Raw genomic sequence first — 21,546 nt, 5'->3', positions numbered from 1 at the left:
ATTAACATTCTTAGTACAGCACCATCACTGCACTCTGGAGAAAATAAATTAGATTTCTCGTGGGGATTCTTAGCTGTTTTGGGCACCATGAGACCTTCCATCAGTCTCCTGAAGCCTACAAATCCCTCCTCAGAATAATATTTATAGATGCATAAAATAGAATACATATAGTTACAAAGGAAACCAATTATATTGAAATTTATTTCTATCAGGGACTCTTGGAGGCAAAGAACCCAGGGTGAAAAATACCTGCTAGTGAACATAAGTGAAAGTAGAGTTAGAAGGCAATGGCGGTGGATGTGGACAGGAATGGATGACTCCAAGAAAAAATTAGCATTTTTGGATTCTTTGCTTATTATGTAGGTCCAAATTTTTAAGCATGGATAAAAATGTGTGTCTGTTTTCTTTTTAATCAAACTCCTCTACATTTGTGTATTTTAAAGGACATTTTCTCTCATATAGAACCAAAAAGTTTATATTGGAGAATTTTTCTAATAGAAGTTGTCCTATAGGCAATCCTTCACTCTGTGAGCATTGATTGATTATAATGATAAGCACTGATGACAAGAGCTAGCATTTATTGAGCACTTACTATGTTCCAGGTACTAAGCAAAGTGCTTTGTAGTGCAATGTCTGGTTTAATTCTCATAACAACCCTTTGAGGTAGAGGCTTTATTGTTATCTCCTCTTTTACAAATGAGAAAATTAAAGCTCAGAGATATTAAGTAATTTGCCCAATACCACACAGCTGGTAATTGTCAGTACTGGGAATGGAGGCCTGGACTAAATCCAGAGTGAGGGATTACTGAGCATCTACTAAGTGCTCAGTATTGGGTTGGCAATAATTGGAACCCCAAAAATGTATAAGCCGGGGCCAAGATCTTAAGGCACCAATAAAACAGTTTATAAGTATAACAAACACACATATGTATGTATCATTAGTGGAATATGGGAGACCATAAAAATATGTACTTACTTTAGTATCACTAGCACTAAATAGTCAGCAAAAGGAGAGCTCTGAATTTGTGGGGAATGTTTTAGGGCAAGTATAAGACTTGAACTGTTTCTTTAAAAAATTCAGTACGCTTTAGATAAGCTTAAAGGTGGAGGAAGTAATTTTGGTAACGAAAGCAATGAATCATGTGAAGTATTAGGGTATAGTCAAAAGATAAACTTAATGGCAGAACGTCTAGATTTTTAACCTCCTAGAAGTGACATTTTAGAAAGTTACTTAACTCCCTTGATACTCAATATTCTCACTGGCAAAATGTGTTTAATAACCTCTGCTTGTGAAAGTATATGAGTGTATGTGGCAAACTGAAAAGCAACTTCCCTTAGCAGTTTTCTACATATAGTAAACATTTCATTTTGCCAAAAGGCAGGGACCTCATATAATGTTGTTTTTGTTTCTCTTTTCCGACCTAGCCCCAGTGAAGAATGCTGTGATACATTATATGATTCTTTGCTGCGTTTCATTTGGAACTTATTTCTACACATCTAGGAAACGCTAAAGGCAAACCTAACCCGAAGCACCTCCTTCCTCCCAGTCACCCCCTTCTTGGAATCCAGTTCCATCAGACCAGCTTCTGAGTGATGAGGATAATGGGTAATAATGGCTTAATGTGTTATTCCTTCCATAAAGCATTTACGTTTAATAATAGTCCCCAATGTCCTATAGCTAAAAATTGGAAAATAAAATAATTTCAGATCTTATAGAAATAATGAGAAGGAAAGCTGAAATTCTGGGACAGAAGGGCCACTGGGTCTTCTTTAAGTCACACTGCTCAGGAGTTGCAGCCTTTCTGAGGAAGCTACATTAACCAGTAGTACAATAACCAATATTAAAATCAGAAAGAAATATCAGTTAAGAGCCTTAGGATGTTGCTGTCAAATAACCAGTTCAGAAATGAGCATTTCAAGACTAAAAAGGAAGGCTTTGATCTTTTAAGATTTCTTAATAAAGAGACCTAATATTAAAATGGCAAAATAGCAACATTTATGAAATCTGAATGGTGGGTGCATGGATTCTGCTAAATTGGTTTATGTATGTTTCTGTATGTTTTAAGCATTTCTTAACCTGAAAGTAACAAATCATAAAAAGCAAAAATAAAGAAGTTCTTATTACAATGGACACAGAAATATGTTCAACAGCTAATTCCAATTTTAATGTTTCTCTTGTTTTGTACTACACTACTAATCCTCTGGCAATTGAGTATGACAGGCTGGATAAAACACACCTGGATGCAACAAAACACTTTATCCCAAATTCTTATGAATTTAACACTAGGTCAAGATAAGGCTTTGCAGACTTTTCCTAAAACCAAAAATTATAACAGAGTATCACTAATTAGTGGTTTTTTAAAATCTAATAATATAGCCAACAAAATTATGCTGATACGATTTGCCAAAACTTGAAATAAATAATGTAAAGTACACAAATAATATCATGTAAACCAGATAGTTTAAGAAATGTAATAATGCTAATTTATATCTATGCTATAATTTACAGTTTTCAGAGAACTTACAGCTATATTATTTCACTTAACTGTAGAAACTATAACTTGTATATTCTGTAGGGAAACGATACAAGTGTTAATTCAGCACAAGTCTTGACATGCCAGCTGATAACGCTAGCCTTTGGCATATTTTCAGTTAAAGAAGGCATTCTTAAGAGTCTTAACTTGTTGAAATTGCTTAATATGCTAACTGTATAAATGATGGTTGAATATATGAGTGTGAAATATAATTTATTTATATTTTTCTACAAAGTTTGACAGTTTAATAGTCAACAGTTCTATGCTTCCACATTCGAACATGTAAACTTGAATCTGAAAACAAATGATTAAAGAACAAGAGGCAGTAAAGGCTAAACAAGAATGTCATCTGATTACTGTACAGATTAAAACTGGATGCAAAAGTGCTATATGTAAAATATACTTAAATGATACGAGGATAATTTCCAAACAACTTTTCAAAAAGGCGCAAATATTTTTTTAAAAACAAACACAGCCCAACAGCCTGGACTTTTGTGATACAGACCTCTACCACCACCCCCAAATCTGACAATCCCCGCAGGCAACCAACTGCTGTAACTGTGGAATGTGCTCTTTGAACTGTACAAAAGCCTTCAGCCTTTCCTGCATTCTGCAAACAAAAACTGCCAAGTGCAATTATTTCTCTGATTTAACATAATACAAGTGTTACTTCTCCCCCCTCAACTTCCCTAGTGCCAGCAATGGCCTATAATGTCTACATTTATAAATGCACAGAAAAACAATCATTTTTCGTAATCAAAATTAAATTTGTTTTAGAAGTATAACAGTTCAACTGAACATAATATAAATTCAACAGGCACCATATTCCCTTTTGTGTATATGTTTTAAGAATTCTATTTCTATAGATGGATTCAAGGATTGAATGGGATTAGTCCTTTTAATTATATGACTAGGATCTTCAGTTTGAAATCTTTCTTACCAAAAAAAAAAAAAAAAAGACAAACACAATAGTTGTTTATATTCAATTCATTTACCAAAAAAACTCATTAGAGCTAATAAGAATATGTCCTTCCAAATGTGAATATCTCTTGATGTTCAAAAGAAAATGAAAAGTAAAAGGCAAAATAAATCCTAAGATAGTGTTGCACAGATATTTAAACTTACCTACTAGTTAAATGTTAGAATAGAGAATTCTTCTAGCCTAGATCCAACACAAACTGCTTTTCTTCACTGAGTATGTCCATGACATTATGCATACCTGAGTGTTTTTCTTTTTAAAAAGATAATATTAAACCCAGTACAGAAGAGTTAGTTCCATTTTTCATGTACATTAATGCTTCCAACTATTGGTATGTATAAACTAATTATCAGCTGCATTACTCTACTGGAAAATATTTGAAGTTTTATAAAATTAAGTTATGAACAGATAAGAAACCATCATTTATTTAACACAAAAAAAATAATTATCAAGTAGAACCAACCATTATAGGAGATGCTAAGAAAAGATAAGGCATGTTTTTGTTCAAAAGAAGCTAACAATCAAGTTGAGGGAGCAAGACACATGCATAAAACAATGAAAGTTTAAGAAAAAATAAACATGATATATATTTGCCACTATTAATTTAAAGGAATTTGTTCATTTCATGGCCTATTTAAATGAAGTTCAACCTCATTCCTTTTTTGAGAACCAGAGGCATCTCAGGTTGTTACAAACAAGGCTGAAGTAAACTGGCTTAGAAGTTGAACCATCCTACAGATAAGGATTTCTTTTCTCTTTCTATCAAACGTTTTATTTTCTATGTCAGTCAAATCACTTCTCACTGATGCCATAAAAGCTTTTTTAGCTAATTAGTTCATACAGTATTTTATCTTTTTATTGATGCCTATATTTAATAAGTACTTATTAAATACTGACTGTGTCTAGCAAAGGATAGTTCAAGACTGATGCTTCGAAGTCAGACATGTGAAGGTTCAAATTCTGGCTCTGTCACTTAGTAACTGGAGAAGCTACTTAACTTTTCCAAGCCTCAGGTTCATCATCTGCAAAATATACACAAGTGACATAAAGGAAGCTGTCATCGACAACTCTGACAGCTCATAGCCTCCCAGAGAATCTGTGCTTGAACTGGGTATTGAAGGACAGTAGGGGGTTCATCTACCACAAAAGCAGTGGAGGACTTTCCATACAAAGAGAACAGAACATGCAAAGAGGCATGGAGTGCAAGATATCTTTGGAGAATCACTGTATGAAGTTCTGAAATATTTTAGGTTGCAGAAGGTTAGGCTAGAGAGGGCTTATATGCACGTTATACTTCGATGCTTAGATTGTATATATGTCAATTTACTAGGGTAAAGTCTATGACAAAAGAAAATAGAATTACTAAGTTTGAAATCTTAGGATCATCCTGATCTTTTGCCCCATGCATCCATTATCAAGTCCTAGAGCAGGAACAACAGGCACAAAAGCCACAAGGCACAAAAGAACTTGAAGCCATCAATTAATGAAATTAGGCCAGAGTAAGTGGAGCAAGAAAGAAGAGTCTAAAATGTGCTGAGTAGAGAAAGATGATGCTAGAGCAGCAGGCATGGTCCGATTTTTGCAGGGACTTATAGATCACTCTGAAGAGTTAGTTTGGATTTTACCCTAAGTTCAAGGAAAAACAAATACAAAATTTTAAGAAGAAAATAAAAATCATCCAATCTTTATTTTTAAATGAAAATTGCTCCCTAGTGAGTTAGAAGGGATAAAGGGTACAAAGAATTGAGTAAAACAGGTAGTCACTGCAGTGGTCCAAGTGAACATTTTAAAACAGGGTAGTGTCAGTGGGATGTGGAGAAAGAAACACATTTTGATCAAATCTGGAGGTTGAATTAATGAGAGTATGAGAGTGAACATGAGAGAAGGGAGATGTCCAGGTGGCCAAAAATTGGTGACCCAACATTTCTGACTTAGGCAGCTGGGTATATAATGGTGCTTGCCATTCACTAAGACAGAAAACAGCATAAAAGAAGCATATTTTCTATCCTATTTTGATACGTGAGACAGGAGCTGGCAATGAGCTCAATTTTAGATGGATTCCTGTGGGACATTCTAGTAGAGATATCAAGAAGACAGTTGTAAATGCAGATCTTGAACTCAGAGGAGAAATATGAGCTAGAGGTACAAAAGTGGGAGCCCCAACACTAAAAGTGGTAGTCAGAGCTTTGGAAGTAAGGGAGCTCATCTAGAATAATGTACATACAGAGTGAGAAGATAAAGCAGGAGGAGAAAGACAGAACACAGGAAAAGACCTAAATTTATGAGGCGGGCAAAGAAAAGACTCACAAAGGAGACTTAGGAAGGAGAGTAAGCGGGAGGACACGCCACAAGAACATGAGATGATAAAAGGAGGAAGCAGTCAGCAGCGTTAAAGACTTCACGGAAGGCGAATGATGGAAACTGTCCTAAGATTTAGCAATGATAATAACATTGAGGGACTTCTGGTTACGCATAGCAGTCTAAACACATGCAATTACATCCACTCCTTTCCAAAATACTAATACAGTGGCAATACAAGAATAAAAAGTTATGAACCCATGAAAAAGATCATATCCGAAGGGGTGACACCCAACAAGACATGACAGCACATCTCTGTATGCACTGCATGGTCTAACACAGATCCTCAAAGAAAGTTGTTGAAGGAATCAGTCAGTACTTTATTCAATCATTCAATCCTCATCTTGTAGAAAAGGAAGCTGTTCCAGGAGTCAAAAAATGCAGAGGAGAAATTACGCATGAGTTACACCCCAGGAAAAATTCTCAAAGCTGATGAAAATGTCCCTGGCTCCCTCTGAGTGAACTTAAACTAGATATATTTACATTTGTAGATTTTTTAAGGTAGATAAGAACCTACTGTAATACAGCATAGCTTTTTTGTTTGCTCTTTTTTTTTTTTAACTCAAAGGTTGTGCTTGAAGAAAATAATCTTATTAATTAAGCCAAATATAGTTCCTCTGAGTTAAAAAAAAAAAAAAAAAAGAGCAAACAAAACAACTAAGCTGTATTACAGTAGGGTCACTGTCATCAGTTTTGAGAATTTTTTCTGGTGTGTAACTCCTGTTACACATCACGATGTTAACTGCTCAGCCATTATAATTCATATTCATTTCATTTCAACATGGTATTCCAAAGGATTACACTTCAAGGCAAAAGACTAACATTCACCTTGTATCACAGCATAAAGAGGCAATGTCCTTTTCTGAGAGAGAGCATCAAAATCAATTCATTCACCAAATACGTATTAAATGTGGACTGTGTACCAGCACTATTCTGGGCAGTGGGGACACAGGGTTGAATGAGGCATAAAGGAGTTTATACAACACTGTACGGAAAGGATAAGAGTGGGAAATGGGATGGTACCTTATGACACTGATTCTTAAAATCTAGTGGAAAACAAAAATTATTATTTTCAGTATTTGCATATAAACATCATATCCATTAGCATTCATCTCTATAATGAAACTATTGAGAAATTATACCACCTCAAATCATGATCTATATAAATTCAAATATAACTAGATTTAAAATAATAAAAACAAATGCAATCTCAGATCACTTTAACCATAAGAAAACAGGAACACCATAGAAATACTATTTTAAAACTGCACAACAAAGCCAAAATTGTCTTTTGCACAAGCCTTCTAAGAACCAGTTAAGTGTAAAGGATTTTGAAAAATTAAGAAGTTGGCAATAATTGAGGACTCAGGTAAAATTTACCGGTACAAGTTTACTCTGAAAAATCAACCTGAAATTTTGAGTTGATATTTGGTTTGCTAATTCAAAACACACTTGGTGGAGAGATACCCACAAAAAAAGGAGAGAGAGTGACTGAAACAGATTCTGTGTAGCAACATGCATTTCTCATCTGAAGAGAGAAACTAGGGGTTGACTAGATCAAGACTAATTAAGGATCCTGTTTCTGACTTACTTCACTGTATGACAGACTCTAGGTCCATCCACCTCACTACAAATAACTCAATTTCATTTCTTTTTATGGCTGAGTAATGTTCCATTGTATATATGTGCCACATCTTCTTTATCCATTCATCTGTCGATGGACTAAGGTTGCTTCCATGTCCTGGCAATTGTAAATAGTGCTGCAATGAACATTGTGGTACATGACTCTTTTTGAATTATGGTTTTCTCAGGGTATATGTCCAGTAGTGGGATTGCTGGTAGAGGGGTGGGATAGGGAGGGTGAGAGGGAGGGAGACGTAAGAGGGAAGAAATATGGGGATATACATATATGTATAGCTGCTTCACTCTGTTATAAAGCAGACACTAACACACCATTGTAAAGCAATTATACTCCAATAAAGATGTTAAAAAAAAAAAACAAAAAAACTTCCTGGGGGTGGGGGGAAAAGTATCCTGGCAGAGGGGAAGGGCAATGAGAGAAATGGAAATTATTTTTTAAAGTAATGGTAACAAACTAATTACATTCCTTCTTTGAGACAAATGCTGACCCACCTCACTGATAGGGTCAAACCTAAGAACTGAGATTAAAAGTTTTGCTTTGGTCGTCCTACCAACACTAACTATTCTTATGTTGAACAGAAAAGATACATATCTTAGTATTACTGACTAAAAACTATAAAATAAAAGTACATGTCATTTTCATAAAACTCAGTGGGAGCTGGCAAAGCAAATGTTGGCTCCACTTCACCATTTTGCTTAGGATCAAATCTCCAATAAGAACGCACGAAGGTATAAATCTATTAATCAAATCATATAAACTTTCCAAACTATCTCAGTATATAATGTCCCTGGGTGATCAAAAATCAAGATCAAATATATGCAATGACACTGTTATGCAGGGAAAAACAGACTTTAGTAAAGAAAGAAATTTCAAAGATTGGAAGAAGCTACCTTAAATGGATCGTGGGAGAATTCACATGAATTGTAAGGACTCTAGAATAAGCATTGTACAGCAATATAATGATGAGTAATCCAACAGTGAAAACAATAATAATGGAAGCTTTGCATAATCTATATGCCAGGAGCTGTGCAGGATGTTTCATCTCTCCCCACTAAATTTTCCCCAAATCATCTGGTACTAAGCTTTATATAATGCCCTTTAAAAAGCAACATTTACACTCTGCACTTGATGAGTATGATTTATAATAAAACAAAAATTACCACTTTGTGATATAACCCCATTAGAGAGACATTTAGCAATATATTATAAAAATAAAGATGCAGTATTCTAAAACTCAGACATTGTACTGCAAGTTATAACTTTAGAAAAACTCTCAAACATGCACACAAAACGATATATACAGATACGCTCACTGTATTAGTGTGTGGAAGAGTAAAAAATGGAAAACAGCCAAATTGTTCATTTACTGAGGAAGGAATTTTAAAATAACTATGCTTTATTCAAACCATGGAATGTTATAGAGCAATTAAAACCTAATTATTACCCACAACAATGGCAAAAATGAAAAAAGACAATCTCAGTTTTGGAAAGATGTGGAGCAACTTGAACTCACATGCATTGATGGTGGGACGGTAAATTGGGATAACCACTTTAGAAGACTGCTTGGCTGTGTCTACTAATGTCGACACTGACACTAATTACAGATAAGCTAGGATACAGACACTAAGTTGATACAATGATGTAGATATCTTATCATACAAAATTTCTCCTCCTAGCTATACAGATATGCATAATATGTAATGGATATGTACAAGAATCTTCAGAGTAGTATTATGCCTAATAGTCAAAACAAGAGAACAACACAAATGTCCCAAAACCGAATGGAAATAAACAGTGGTATATTCATGTAATGGAATACTAGCTAGCACTCACGATAGACATTTAACTACACACAATAACATGGAGGAAGCATGTAAACCTAATAGTAAGAAACAGAAGCCAGATACACACAAAAGACTATGTCCTAAATGATTCCATTTAAATAAAGTTCAAAAACACAAAACTAATCTATGTTGTTAGAGGTCAGAATATGGTTTCCCCAGTGGGGGTGGGGAGAGATAGTAACTAAAAGGTGGAAAAAGGGTGGGAAGGCTTCTGAAGCACTGGTAGCGTGCTACTTCTTGAGCTGGGTACTGATTACACACAGATGTGTTCATTCTGTGACAATTCATCAAGAGGTACAAATAAAATTTTAGCAGTTTTCAGTATACAACTGCAAAACTCATAAATGCACAATATATACTTAATAAAAGCTTACTTTAAAAAAAAACCTAAGAAATCAGACCTGTGTGTAACACCATGGATAAATCCCCTAAACGTAATTTTTGAAAGCAAAAATTTTTCAGAAGGGCAGATTTAATATGATGCCACTCACATAAATTTTAAAATCACACAAAAAGTGTAAGAATACAGATAAAAACCAACTTCAGTATAGTAAATATCTCTAGAGAGAGAAAAAGGAACAGGACGAGAGCACACAGCTTTTGCTATATTCGTGGTATTGTATTTCTTAAAAAGAGAGAGATCTGAATATAACAAAATATTCACGTATGTCAAATTTGAATATGTGAGTGCCTATTGTGTTATCGTCTGTATATCTACAATATTTTTAAATAAAAATCTTAAAGAAAGCTATCACTTTGGATTCTAGAGTGAAGAGAATCTTTAAAATAATTTTCAGTGAAAAACATTCTTAACCATTTTCCCAGATCAGCTGATTAACAAATGCTTTTATATATAGCTTAAGTATCTGAGATGGCTGATGGGTGTTTATTTTAGGTAAAATATTTACTAAAATACACTCTATATATAGAAAAACAGTACACTCTTATTTGCAAAAAGATAATTTGGGCCTTTTAAGCTGTACAATAATAAAATCATTCAACATTTGAGAGAGTTCAGCAGACATGGTCTTTAGGAGAAAATATACCTTCAAACTAATTCTTTAAAACCCAAGGCAACTTTGTTGCTCCTTTATGCATTCCACTGGGCTATAATCAAAATGAAGTATTTAAGTAATAATGGTTGCATGGGTAGAATCGTCAACTCCACAAAACTAGATCATCAATATAACCACTAAAGAGAGTTATTCATCCCAGGAATACTCAGTCCCTTTTCCCAGATATCACTTTGCATCATTAACTTGGAAGTGGACTCAGTGGTTAGCTAACTGGTCCTTCAAATGGATTTGGAGGTTACCATCCACTTTGTGTTTAATAAGAAGTTTTGTCTTTACTGTCTTGTCTTAAAATTGAAGAGGTATAGGGAATAAATAGAGACATATAAATGGGTAGAGAAAAAGAAACACAGAGATAAATACACATACATGTATATATAAACACATACATATATGCAAACATACACACACTTACTTATGTGTACACACGTTTCTACATACATAGGAAGGGCAAGAGAGACTACTACCGTTAAGTGCCTACTCTGTGCTGGGTATTTTTAAGTTTGATCTTTTAATCTTCACAAAACCCTATAAGAAAGTTATTATTATTTTTTGCACATGCAAAACTTACCCAAGATCAATATAAAAAAAAAAATACGTGGCAGAGCAAACCCAGGTCTGTCAAATGCAAAAATGAGCCTCTTTCCTCCACAGTATGCTTAAAATAAGTTTTAGGTCGATTGTAAGTATTGCTTTGTATCACTTTAATGTAGAAAAAAATTCATTTTGGCACTATGAAGAAACATAGCTGGATTTTAAAACAAAATCTGATTTTATTCCCAAAATTTCAATATGGCAAAGGAAAAGTTGCTACAAAGATAATTCTTAGTTGAATATGTTCAAAATGTAATTCCCTGGTAATCTGGGTTTTGGCCAAGACAAATCAAAATCATAGATATTTTACAAATGCCAAGTTTTCAGAGAAACAAAAAAAATGCAATAGCAACAGATGCATTCTCCATAGACATTTGTGTTGAGCCTAGCTATATCCAGAGTCTGTAGAAAAGGGGGATTTTTAAATTTCATTTTTATGAATAATAAATTCCTGATTTCTATTCATGTCAACCAGTTAAATAAGATCATATTCACTCCTTGGAAAATTAGACAGTAGAATATACTGAGAAAGAAATAAGGAGGAAAAAGAAGATGGGAAGGAGGAAAAAGAGGATGGGAGGGAGAAAAAAGAAAAGCAAGAAAAATTTTAAAGAGACTAGAAAGAAAACTATATCTGGTACTTCTTAAACTAAAACTATATTTGAAAATTTCTATTCAAAGAAAGAATACAAAGTGCATTTGTTTTTCATTTCTTTTACAATATACTAATATTAACATTAACAAATTAAAGTCCCACTTGTGTAAAAGCAAGTGTGTCTGAGGATGATGGACCATTGCATAAAATGTATTAAAATTTAAGGAAAGAAGCTACAAACAACTCAGTAAAGATCAGTAGTTCATTACTATAGAATGGGTTTTGGTTATACTGTAAAAAATATCCATTTTTAAATTCAAAATTGGAATATCTATCTTAAGACAAGTTTATACTACATAAATAAATTGTCATTAAAAGTTACTAAATATATGCAAGCATAGAGGTTCCCCTCTATGGATATTAGCACTTTCTCCAGGTAAAACACACTACTTTATAATATCACAAAATATTGATTTTAAGACCCTATCTTTTTAAAAAAATTTGAATATTCAGAGTAGACAGATCAAATATGAAATTATCTCACCTTTTCTCAGAACTCTACTTAACAGAATCACTGAGATTGCTTTTTTAATTCTTTTTTTCAGTTATATTAGACATGCAGAAACATATCTAAAATAAAGCCTTAATTTTTTAGAGCAGTTTTACTTTTACAGGAAAATTGAACAGGAAGTACAGAGTTCCCATATATATCTTCTTCTCCATTCCCAATAGACATAAAGTTTCTACTGTTATTAACATTTTGATTACTGTGGTACATTTGCTACAACTGATGAACCATATTAAAACATAGTTATGAATTAAAGTCTAGAGTTCACATTAAGGTTTATTGCTTGTGTTGTATAGTTCTACAGTTGTACAGCTGGCAAATACATAATGCTATGTATCCATCATTAGAGTACCATACAGAATAGTTTCACCACCCGGAAGATCCGCTGTGCTCTGCCTATTCGTCCTTCCCTCTCCTCAACCCCTGGCAACCACTGAGCTTTTTACTGCCTCCATAGTTTTGCCTTTTCCAGAATGGCATATAGTTGGAATCACAGGATGTAGCCTTTTCAAATGACTTCATTCACTCAGTGATATTCATTTAAGGTTCCTCCATGTCTTTTTGTGACTTAATAGGTCATTTCTTTTCATAAACTGAATAACAGTCAATTGTATAACTGTATCAGTTTGTTTACCCATTTATCTATTGAAGGGCATCCTGGTTGCTTCCAAGTCTTGGCAATTATGCATAAAGCTTATATAAACATTCTTGTGCAAATTTTTCATAGACATAAGTTTTCAACTCATCTGGGTAACTACCCAGGAATGCAATTACTGGGTTGTATAGTAGTGAATATTGTATGCATGTTTAGCTTCATAATAAACTGCCAAACTATTTTCCAGAGAAGCTATATCCATTCCACCACCAGTGAATCACTGTCCTTGCTGCTTGCTCCACATCCTTGGCAGCATTTGGTGTTGTCAGTGTTTTGAATTTTCGCCATTCTAATAGGTGTGTAGTGGTATCTTGTTGTTTTAATTTGCAACTCCCTTATGAAATAAATACCAAGCATCTTTTCATAAGCTTATTTGCCATCTGTATATCTTCTTTGGTGAGATCCATTTCTTACAGTTGAGTTCTTTGTATATTTTGGATACAACTCCTTTATCAGATACGTATTTTACAAATATTCTCTTCCAGTCTGCGACTTATCTTTTCATTTTCTTAACAGTGTCTTTCTCAAAATAGAAGTTTTTCATTTTAATAAAGTACAACTTATCCAACTTATCATTTTTTTCTTTCATGGATTGTGCTTTTGGTGTTTTATCTAAAAAATCATCTTCTAGATTTTCTCCTATGTTACCTTCCAGCTGTTTTATAGTTTTACACTTTACACTTAGCTCTATGATTCATTTTTAATTCATTTTTGTAAAAGGTATACATTTTGTGTCTAAATTTCTTTTTTGCATGTGGATGTCCAGTTAGTTGTTCCAGTGCCACTTTTTGAAGTCACTGTCATTGTTCAACTGAACTGCCTTCACTCCTTTGTCAAAGATCAGTTGACTATCTTGTGTGGGTCTATTTCTAGATTCTCTATTCTGTTACAAAGATCTGTCTATTATTTCATCAATATCATACTGTCTTGATTACTGTAACTTTAAACAATGTCTTGAAGTCAGGTAGTGTCAGTCTTCTGACATTGTTCTTCTTCATCTATATTGTGTCGTCTATTCTGGGTCTTTTGCCTTTCCATATAAACTTAAGAATCAGTTTATCAATATTCACAAAATAACTTACAGGGATTTGATCGGGATTTTGTTGAATCTATAATCTTCAAGTTAAGAAGACCTGACATCATAAACATATTGAGTATGCCTAGCCAAGAACATGGACTATCTCTCCATTTATTTAGATCTTTGATTTTCTTTCATCAGAATTTTGTAGTTTTCCTAATATTGTTGTTGTACATATTTTGTTAAACTTACTCCTGTGTCTTTTTTTGATGCTAATACAATGGTATTGTATTTTTAATTTCAAAATTCCAGTTGTTCATTGTTCACATATAGGAAAGCAATTGACTTCTGTATATTAATCTTGTTTTCTGCTACCCTGCTATAATTGTTTATTAATTCCAGAAGCTTTCCTTGGTTGATTCTTTTGGATTTTCTACATAGACAATCATGTCATCTGCAAATAGACAACTGCATTTCTTGCTTCCCAATCTGTATGCCTTTTATTTCCCTTTCTTATCTTACTACCTTGGCTAGGATTTCCAGTATGATATTGAATAGGATTGTTAAGAGGAGACATTCTACTTTGCTCCTGATCTTAGTAGAGAAGCACGTAATTTCTCATTGATGGTTTTTCATAAAGCAAATATCCATGCAACCACCAGCCTACTGAATAAACAAAATGTTGCTGATACACAAGAAGCTCCTGGAACCTCCACCCCAATTTCTACCACCTATATACAACTTAACCATTATCTTTAGTTTTGTTGTAATCACTTCTTGCATTCCTAAACACTAAAGTCTAGTTTTGAAACTTCATATAAAATAAATCATACAATATTATTCTTTTGGGTCTAGGTGTTTTTTATCAACATTATGCTTAGGAGATTTGACCATGTTATTGTTGCTATACTTTATCCAATTTCATTGCTGTAGAGCAGAAGATGAGAAAATTTTTTCTGTGAATGACAATATTTTCCAATTTGTCATCAAACTCAAACCAGTAAATGAGAGTTCAGTACTGACCTATCAAATTTAAATAACTCTTTAAAGTTTCATCACACTTTTCAATAATAAAAATTAAAGTTTTAAGTGAAAAGCAATTGTTTCATGTCATGAAAGTAATACTAATGTCTGTAGTCTTTCTCCAAGTTGTCTATTCTAGTTCAATGATGAAAAAATTTTGAACTGAACTTCTAAAACCGAAAAAGTTTCTTTTTCATGCATAGTTTCTGCTAAATTCAAGATTCCTAACTCACAATTATAGATTGTCAGGAATGGCCACAGTGTTTCCTGGCTCTATCAGATGTTCCAACCAACAAGATTAAACATTAACCTAGTAATTTTGAAGAATTCTCACTGTAGACTACTTTGACAGCTTTGTCAGATACTATGTGATTAAGAATATCACATTCAAAACTTGTAAAGGCTCATATTTCAGTTTTGGAGATAAGTGGGAGAATGTATGATTTGGTTTTATTCAACTCTAATAAGTATTCATTTTCTATTGCATAATTTGGACCTTTTAAAACCAAAACAATACTCTATCACTGAGTTATTTCACTGATGAATGAAAAGTGTTACCAATTATTAAGCAAAAGTCAAATTTCTGGCAGTTAAGCCATTATATCACATATTAAGAGCCTTATCGCAAGGATGATGCACGAGGTAACTTTCCAGATAAAGGTAGTGATGATAAGAAATTTCTTCCCAAATAATTTTCCTAAAACAAGCGTTGCCTTTAGTCATCATTCTTTCTACCAATTTCTGAACAGCAACTGAATTCTATGTTTCTATAAAATCATTAACAGACATCTTTTAAATTCTTCCTGACAAAATAGGAAATCAGTCTTTCCAATACACTGAGCTGACAGAATTTATATATATTTTATAGTAGATTATGGATACAAATTCAGTCTAATTCATTTTCACCATGCAAAGTGAAAAAAGGACTTAACGTCTCTCTTACTGGAAGGTGTATTTAAATAGATATGTTAAGATAGTCTTATTCTCAGATATGAAGAAATATAAAAGAAAAAGAGAGAATCAAAGTTTAGCGCATAAAGGGATTATGACGGCACAATTGCACATATTAAATCAAAGGAAGTTACCTTCTTTTCATCAGAATACTCTGAAAATTCTTAACAGTTCTCTGCCAGAAGGTAAAATTAAAACTAATCCATTTTGCATTGAATGTTATTATTATACGGCATCACCCTATGTTATTAGTTAGAAAATGTTAACACAAATAGAAATTTAAGTTACCAACCAAAACACCCGCACATTTTATAGAGAAAAAAATTCAAAGAATGTTGTCATCGCATAGTTTTCTATCACTAACACCTGAATAGCCACAAAAACTGAGAGATGGAAAATATAGAGTGCAGATGACTTACATATGGAGGGTTAGACTTTAATTCTCTCTCCCAGGATTGAGGAGTTTTATTCTTTGTGCTTACAATGCTCCTTTCTCCAGGGTATTCTTCTACTTCCAGAATAGGTCAGGACAAAGCTTCAACAGACTTCTATTATTTGTTTGATCTAGGGGGAAATTATACTTTTAATCAATTATTATAAAATGCATCAAACTTTTTTCTCACTGTGCTGGGGGGTGGCGGTTTCTCATTATTTTCTCTTGGATCTGAGGTGAACAGAGAAAATAGGAATTGCCATTGTTGCATATTACAATAAATAAATCAAGTAGTTTAAATTAACACCACTAAAAGAAACCCACATCTATCTTCTTTTTCATTTTTATGGCTAAGCAGCACAGCAAGAGAAAATTAATATTCAAAATCCAAATGACTACAAAAGCCTACTCAAATGTATTTTTAAAAGACTTTAACATAATTTTGCAAATCCATGAGTTTGAATGGACTGGCAGAGATGATTAGGTATCAAATATTTTTACTCATTCATTTTAATGTCTTAGGGCTAAAGAATTACAGGATGATTAGAAAAGTGTAAAGGGAAATCCATTTTAAAAAATTTTAATGGAATAATAAAAAAGATGATTTCAAGAGCATGAGACAGACCAGAAACAGATAGCAAAGGGTCTGCAAAGGGCAGGGCAAGAAATCTAGAGTAAGAATTTTGAAGATGGTACAAAGGTTGGGAACTGCTATTCAAACAGAGCATGTTGGTCAAATTAAAGCATATAACATGAGTACATTTTTAATATGGTTTGATGGTAATTCTCTAAGAAATCTATATAATGTAAAAATGCAATACATCTTACCTTCACAAGAACAGAGAAACATAATATACGATTATTTGATCTTTGGTGGTATGAACATTCATAATTTTAAGAGAGTTAATTGTATTCTACAAACTTCATCAAATTGCAGTTTTCTAATAACGGATATTTTCTGCCTCATTAAAATGAAATATTAAGATAAATGTCTTCAACTTGTGCCATACCCTGGATCACACTCTCTTGCCTTATCTTTAAGTCATTCATATTGCTTTCCATTAAATAATAAATTAGAATGTAGGGGGAACATTTAGAGAAATTGGGAAATAAAATACAGATGGGGGAAATGTGTCTGCTAGCACTTTAAAGCCAGTTTTCGTTCAGAAATTTAAGACTATTACACTTGTGATTACTATTCCCAAAAAAAAAAAAAAAACTATAGTGGCAATATAGTAAACAAATGAAGCCAATTAATAGCTGTATCGGAATAGCTAAATACAAAAACCAAAATGTATGTGGGCAGAAGAATGTCTCTTTAAGCCATCTATCTGGTCACAAACTGATACTTATGTGAGCCCCTTCTGATTTTAATCAGAGTCAGGGGTACTTGTAAGCATTTACCTGGAACACCTCAAAATTATTTCAAAGTGAAACAAACAGAAATTTGACTATCAAAAATTAAAGCTATTGAAGGAGAAAACTCACTCAAGACTAGATTTTAGGATTACAGAAAACTGGTATGTTTTCTTTTAGAAAGATCCAACTAATCTTGGCCTAACTTAATAGTCTTACTACTAAAACTTATCAACATGCATTCTATATGAATATTTCCATATGGCTTTTCAAACACAGGTAGTTCTACCTTAGTTTCGAGAACACAGAAATGATTTTGCTATATTTTGGATCAGTGCAGATCAATGCACATTCCTTTAGGGAAGCCTTTTGAACTGACAAAGGGTGAATGATTGACATCAGTAATAAATACTTTTTGTTGTCCTGGACTGACATGTCATTTATAGCAATACCTATGCTAATTAATGCCATACATATCTACCAGATGTGTCAGAGAAATATGCCAGACCCCTCACAGAATATTCCGTTTGAGTGCGGCTAAAATTACATTATACATATGGAAATGCATCCCTTTGTGATAAAGAACTGATCGCTCTCTCTCTCTCTCTCTCTCTCTCCCTCCCCCCATGTATCACACACACATATATACATATATATAGAATACACTTTTCTGTGATAGAGAAAAACCCACTTATACGTACAATTAGCTATACCTTGTCTATTCCATTGGTAAAACTTTTTACAAAAAGCAAACTCTACCTTGCCATGTTCAAATACACTATAATCTTAAGCTTAAAAAATACAGAACATAATGTACTAAAATACTAGTCAGGGTCTTCAGAAACTACACTATCATCATGACACTTTACATTGAAATGTGTTCCCAGATTCTCTCAACTCCACTGGTAGACTGTTAACAATGGGAACTACGCGTTAATCATCTTCATCTCCCTATTCCCTAGGACACAGTTTGGTATATAGTGGGTACCAGCTTTTTTTAAAAAAAAATTAGAGTTAAGGTCAGTAAAGACATCAAAATTATGTATCACATTTTTGTCAGTGAATTCAGTATATACAAAGAAATAATTGCTAGTGTTGGCAACTGAAACCCTTACTCATTAAATCAAATAAACTGGTAAAGAACTCATCTCAGTGTCTGGTACAGAGCTAGCACTCAAAAAACTGTGATCTATATAATCAGGTTGAACATTCATCCTGCATTGCCTGGGATAGATGGGGTTTGTACTTACTGCAATTATTAACAGCTACCACTTTTCTTCTCAAAAGTGTCCCAGTTTAGATGGCAACTTTATTCCTCCAAAGTATAATTAATTTATTATAATTCATTTATATGATTATTTCTTTATATCAACAAGTTATTCTTTTTCTTGTTTTCTATGATGCTGTTACATGACAAAACTATTTTATTGGGATTGGGATGAACAACATTCCATTCTTTTAACATCAGTACATTCACAGAGAAGGTCAAGGGTTTATTAAATCCTCACATCCTTGAAGCTAAACATTTCATCATCAACAAAGGAATTATCTCCTAGCTGACCAATCCAAATGTGACTTCTTAATTCTTGGTTTGCTTAACTTTCCTAATTCATTTAGCTTATTTTTCATTCTTTCCTTCATAAAACTCTACCTTTGGCCTACATGACACCCCTCTTTCTTGATTCCCCTCCTACCTCTGAGAACCTCCTTTTTTCAGTGTCCCCTAGTTCCTATTCATACATGTATTTCCTCAATGTCAGTTTTCTCAAGACTTCATTCTAGTCCTCTTCTTTTCCTAATCTGCACTCCAGTTCTTGCAATAACCACAACTTATTGCAAATGATTCCCAGGTGTGTATATCCAGTCCACACCTCTCTCCTGACCTGCAGATCTAAAGTTCCTACTGAATATACAATCTCCTATCTGTCCCCACTTCCTCCAGTCTTAACTCCGAGACCAAGGAAGCAACCAACAGTTAAGGAGAAAGTGAAGTCCTGCAAGAATTCACAGGCAACAGAAGACAAGGGGGGGGAAATCCAAACCCACTAGAGTGAGAGGCAACCTGTTCCTGGTACCACATTTGTAATCCAAGCATGTTTCACTTATAAAAATTGTTGCATGTAGTGGACAGGTTTCAAGGCAAATATTACTAGAAAGAATACTATGATAAACATCAAATATATCATGAGGATCACAAAATAAAATACCCAAAGATAAAAGTGTAAAGCAGCTAGGTGCAAGATAAAAGAAAGTTGTAGGGTACTGTGGCAAAGTCTCTAAAGAGGTGGTTTTTAACCCCCATCAGATTACTGCATATGCTCCTGCATTTGCTCCATAGGAATGCAGTCTTAGCCCTACCAAATGTGAGTTTTCAAGAGAAGTTAGAAAAGCTGTGCGTGTGTGTGTGTGTGTGTGTGTGTGTGTGTGTGTATGTATGTGAGAGAGAGAAGAGAGAGAGAGAGAGAAACAGAAACAAAGAGAGACAGAGACAAATCCAATTTTTAAGATTTAGTAACCAATTTCATATTTTAAAAAATAATAAATATAATAATATTTGCAAGCTAAGGACATAAAGCACTCCTTTTTGACCTCAAGGTTAAATTGAAGGGCTAGCCTTTGACTTAAAAGCCATGCGTATATAACATGGCTTCCTAAGGAAAGTGTGGTCTGAGTTCTGAGCAACCAACACAGTACAAAATCTTTTGTTATACAATCCATTTACATTTTGAGAAAAGCTTGCTATTTAATTGTATTGCCTAAAACATCCTATGAATGCAATTTTCCACCTTCTCTTCGGCTCAGCTCTCTATCCTCTACTGCCTCTTACACATCTTCACTTGAATATTCTGGTTCTGACCCTTCTTCAAATTAATCGTGGTTTATATATCTTCAGAATTTTATCTCAAACCTTCTCTTTACTCAAGAACACTCAAGTTTTCTTAAATATATACCAAAATATTTATTTATTTATTTATTTATTGGATCTTCTAACAGGGAAAATTTTGTGTGCCTCTGGCTTACCGTCCACAGTTTATAGGAGAGATTTATAGAAGAGAGTAATTTATCCAAGGTCTCAGAGGGTGTGAGTGGCAGAGATGGAACTTGAGCTCACCTTCCTTTTGAAACCAATGCAAGCCAAATTTACCCAAAATTTAATTGATAGGTAAATATACACATATAATATTTAATTTCTCTAACTATATTTGAAAATAACTAATTTCCGTTAAATAACATATACTATAATCAAAATTAGAAAGTACCGATATTTTTGTGTTACCTCAGAGTATGCTTATTACAACACTTTAAATTTCACATTAAACACATTTCACTTATGTATTATACATGTTTATAACTGCAGAGTCAAATGAGGATATCAGACTTCCAAAACTAATAATCATCCATTCTCAAAAGGGCACAACCAGTAACAGCATCAATAGGTTCACATTTAAAGGAGATCGACTCATTCTGTACACAATTTCTGAGTAGTTGATTGTATATTAGCTTACTTATGAAGTGGAAAAAATCTCAGAACAAATGAGCAGAAGAGGGGGGGAAAAAAAAACCTACCTTATCTATATTGCCCTGACAATTGAGTTTGGACAACAGTATTTTCTAAATGTACCCTATTCAGGGCTGGATATGTAATTACCTTCAGTTCATAGTCTAGACATTAATGCTTTCATAGTATTTAAGACTACTTGTAACATGCTTGCAGCTTTAAGTAAGCAAGGCTAAATCTTGACCAGATAAATTAGCAAAGAATGCAATAAAAGCTGCAATAAAAGAACTTTATCCTACAAACCTTCAAGTTGCTGCTAAATGAGATTTCTTTGAAATGCAGATCAGTTGAACTAGATTAGTGAATTTTAGCTCCTGTCAACATCATAACAAAATACAAATACAATTGTTCACTGGCCTTATCT

At 33.6% G+C, this 21,546-nt stretch overlaps 1 protein-coding gene across 10 annotated transcripts in view; it reads right to left on the bottom strand.

Moving 5' to 3' along the window:
* The window catches only part of FOXP2 (forkhead box P2), a 528,558-nt gene that overhangs the window by 447,046 nt on the left and 59,966 nt on the right, over nt 1–21,546 (bottom strand). For 7 of the 10 annotated variants that reach the window (XM_082472315.1, XM_082472317.1, XM_082472310.1 and 4 more), the window contains one exon: nt 16,254–16,398. The exons of 2 other annotated variants lie outside the window; for them this stretch is intronic. The gene's annotated coding sequence lies outside the window, so the exon portion shown is untranslated. Of the gene's footprint in view, nt 1–16,253; nt 19,942–21,546 lie in introns of those variants that run through there. One more of the 10 variants, XM_082472316.1, reaches the window with a different exon arrangement.

This window comes from Balaenoptera physalus (assembly GCF_965194825.1).
Source record: "Balaenoptera physalus genome assembly, chromosome: 8".
Classification (NCBI taxonomy): Eukaryota; Metazoa; Chordata; class Mammalia; order Artiodactyla; family Balaenopteridae; genus Balaenoptera; species Balaenoptera physalus.
The sequence above is the reverse complement of the archived record's forward strand: the minus strand, read 5'-3'. Positions and strand labels throughout refer to the sequence as shown.